This window comes from Callorhinus ursinus, unplaced genomic scaffold (assembly GCF_003265705.2).
Source record: "Callorhinus ursinus isolate GAN/ISIS: 27379988/994484 unplaced genomic scaffold, GSC_fseal_2.0 scaffold16, whole genome shotgun sequence".
Lineage (NCBI taxonomy): Eukaryota > Metazoa > Chordata > Mammalia > Carnivora > Otariidae > Callorhinus > Callorhinus ursinus.
Window position 1 is genome coordinate 13,929,402 of NW_027397078.1, and position 4,153 is coordinate 13,933,554.

The 4,153-nt window shown below is 39.6% G+C and overlaps 1 pseudogene; it reads left to right on the forward strand.

Moving 5' to 3' along the window:
* The first annotated feature begins 2,756 nt into the window (after positions 1 to 2,756).
* Positions 2,757 to 3,804, forward strand: LOC112812939 (poly(A) polymerase alpha pseudogene; annotated as a pseudogene).
* Positions 3,805 to 4,153: the final 349 nt, after the last annotated feature.

The following is a 4,153-nucleotide window of genomic DNA, read 5'->3' on the forward strand; positions in this document are numbered from 1 at the left end:
TCCTCTGAGATTAATGTAATTGTCAATTTTTAAACTAATTGAGGAAGCTGAGACCATTGTCCCTATGTTCCTTTATAGAGTTTCTTTGCTAGAGATTGATCAGAAGCTCAGTTTTATATTTTGTTAGAATAACAGCAACTCAATAAAATGGTCATTTTGTGCTGAAAAGATTTTTCCTAAAAAGTAGGAGGTAAAATGATGGCCAATATGCTTTCTCTCTCTTTAAATTTAAAATGTCAGGAAGGCCATTTCCACCTATGAAAGTCCCATCACAGATATGTGGGTGCATATACATATATGCATATATACATATAACATATGCAGATATTTAAGTAAATAACATTACCTAGTATCGACGGAGATGTAGGAAATTTGATAATACCGTGCGTTGCTAGTGACGTTGCCCACATAGAAAACAATCTGTCAGTGTGCATCTTTAAACATGATTATCTTCATGCCTGTGACTAGTAATTCAGTTTCAGAGAGTCTATCCAAATATCCTGCTACTTGGGCATTGCTTGAATCAGTTTAGCCTCTTTTGGGTCCAGAGTATGTGTGTGGATATGAGAAAGAACCATCTGACTCAAAGAACCTTAAATATTTGCTCATTTCAGAGACCCTGCCTGCAACATGATAAAAGAATTAACAAAGACTAACGGCGTAAATCTCTTTTCCCTTCTGACACATTTTCCACAAAGTCCTCCCAATTGTTTCATCACTGTGTCGATCCATATCCCATGTGAATTAATAGAGATATTAGCAAAAGATCTGGGCAGAATGAGTCTGGAATTGTGACCCTTGAGGCTAATGTAGAAACATTGTCACTTTGGGTCCCATTTGGCAAGGTTTTCTTGTTTTAAGGCTTTGGGCACCTTGTGACCTACAGTACGTGCCAATGAGCATGTGCAGAGCCTTCGTTTGGGTCCCCAAGTTTCTGATAGCTTTGTACCAAGCATAGCATTTATGTCACAGGATGATAAATGCAGTTCTTCCTGTAGTCTCAGAAAGAGGCCACAAAGGCTGAGAAGAGAACAATAGTTGCCTGGTAACCATGCAATCTAAGCCAAGGGGCTGGCTCATCTATGCAGGATTCGCAAAGAGGGTGGCCCAATGCTGAGTGTGACACAATTAACGGACCACCTATCTGCAGTTCAGAGAAAAGGGTGAGATTAGAAAGTCAAGACAGTTAATTTTATTTTTGTTGGCTTGTTTTGGTTTTGTTTTGCTTTATAATTCTTACTCAAGTATTATATCTGAAAGAAAAGTGCATGTATTGTTAAGTGTTCAGCTCAATAAAATTTTATGAAACTCAGTTTGCCCAGAATGCTAGCATCAGATCAGGAAACAGAATATTACCCGCACCGCGAATCCTTCCTTCAAGCTTCTTCCAGCCAATCACCTCACCCTTCTTGACTGTCAACATAACATAGAGTAACTTGACCTATGTCAAGGATTTTATGTAGTGTCATACAGTATATATACTCTTGTGCCTGGCTTCATCTGCTCAATATTGTGTTTTTGATATATTGGTGTGTGCAGTTGTGTATGTATGTAGAACATAAAGCTTCTATGCACATACTTTTGTTGAACATATGCATGCATATCTGCTCGATATATGCCTCAAGAGTGGAATTGCTAAGTCATAGAGAATAGATATGTTCAGCTAGAGTATATAATGCCAAAGCATTTTCTAGTTACTATACCAATCTATACTTATACCAGTAGTGTATGAAAGTTCCAGTAGCTTCCCATATTTACTAACACTTGGTATTTTCTTTTTCACCTTACCCACTCTGGTGGAAGTGTGCGGGGGGTGGGGGTGTAGTGGTGAGAGGATTTATTTCAAGAAATATTTAATCATGCTGTGCTCCACCTTCCCTCACCTTAACTGAGAGGAGCTTTGAGATCTATAAGAAAATCTTCAAGTATGTTTTCCAAGAGCTCGAGGAACAAGAGGACCAGCTCTGACATCTGTCTACTAGTACTAAAGGCAAGCTCTACGGCTGGCACGGCCTCTCGCTCCCGGCAGAGGAGAGGACTGCCCCAGGAGCCAGTTCCTCTTCCAACAGAGGTTGAGCAGAGGTGCAGGTTCCTGGGGACCAAATATGAACTCAGAAAAAAAGGGATCCAATCTGGGTTTTACCAATATTAACTTGGACCCAGATGACTGATTGGAGATAGGTAGGGACCCCAATTATAAATAACTGAAAGCCTAAAGGCCAAGGGTGAAGGTGGATATAGCCAGCCAGACAAAAGGCATTCCTCCCACCAAGGAGTTGCAGTGGGGGGTCTCCAATAGGAATATTGCTAAGGACCCTGTAAATGTACCCCTTGGGAAGGGAAGAGGCATCATTGGAAAACTACTATCACCAAAGTGCCCCAACACCAGATTCCAACTGGTCTAGCCACTTAAGCTCATGTCCTTTTCACCATTGCCCTGGGGTCAGCCATATAGTAATCAGCAAACAACAAAGAGAAGATACTACTAGTTCTGTCCTTTCCTGTTATAGGCTTCCAATACTCAAGAAACTCTGTGCTTAGGAGGGAGAAAACTTTAAATAAGTTTGGCAGTTGAAATACCACTACACTAGATTGGAGTTAAGTCATTATGAGATGAAATTGAACTTGTCAGTGCTTTAAAGAGATTAATTTTTTTTTTATCATTGTTTAGGAGGGACTGGAAAAACTAGAGGGCATGTAGGAATTTCATCCAGGGGCCAGGAGAAAACTGATCCACAATAAGAATTAAAAGGAGAATGAGAAAGAATACGAAAGAATTTCACACAGTAGAGGTGACTGACTTAGTGTCTAAAAAAACAAAAAACTGATAGCTTCAATGTTACTTTCCCCTGTGATATTCAGTCTTTCACAGATACAGTTTATAGGCATGCAATAAGTAGCAAACTATTTGAAGTTTATGTGAAAGTTGCTGTAGCGCATGTCCAAACAAATCAACTTCAACAACTACCTAATCATGGGCCTCAGAAAAGGGAAAATCATTCAACAGAAGGTGGTCAGATTGACATGTCTGAGTGACTGCAGCCTCTACTTCTCAGTGGACAGTGATAACTTCATGCCTATGCCTTAACCTTCTAGTGCTCTGAAGATGGGTCCAGTAACTTGTTCTGACACCTCCTGGGACAGTAACAGTCCTGCTCCAATTGTAACAACAACATGTGTGACCAACACACAGGCTAGTGAAGTTTCTGTTCCACAAGTAAATGCCAGTGAAAGTTGAGGGGGTACATTGAGTATAAGCATGTCGCAAAGGGCCACACAACCAACCATTTCTCCATGACCAAAGCCTACAGTCCCTAGAGTTCATTCTTCAACATGTCTTGTAAACCAACCACCACCTAGACCTTCAAGGAATGTAGCAGCAAAATGACCTAATCCTATAGTAGGAGTCAAGAGGACATCCTCACTAAATAAAGAAGAGCACCCCAAGAAAACCAAAACAGAAGAAAATGAAACAAGTAAAGAAGCTAACAGTCTTGTTTTGAGTGGACATGAGAAAACAGAAATAAATGAACAACTTTATATGAAGAAAATTACAACTCAACTAGAAACTAAGGGGCTTCTCTGTTGGCCCCTCAGAAAACCCCTAGTATGGACCTTTCCAATATCCTCGGTCAGCCTGCAAATCCCATTCCTACTATCAAGGATTCAATAAAATTGAGATTTACCTGTCAACAACTTCAGGGATCCATAAACAGTATCTGCCAACTCAACCAGTTGTCTTCAAGTGCTAAAAAAGAGAATAGAGTGGACAAGTTTAACAGGACTGAAAAAGAAAAGGTTTAGGTTTATTTGGTGACCTCCCTCACTGGGCTAATCCACATTTGTTCAAAAGTCCTAATTAGTAAGTGCAGAGGCAGGAGTGCTATTATTAATTTGCTAACAACAGTATATGAAGGATGTCAGATATTGATAAACCTAGTTACTCTTTCTTAATCTGGACAAAGAAAACTAACAGATTTTCCCAAACATGTTTTATGAATCTTCCATTGAGCTCTATACTATCATATATGCACTTCTCATGTTAAATTGCAATTATTCAAACCCTTCCTCTTTCTCTTTTTTAATTTTTTAAAGATTTTATTTATTCATTTCAGACAGAGAAAGAGAGAGAGCGAGCATGAGCAGGGGGAGG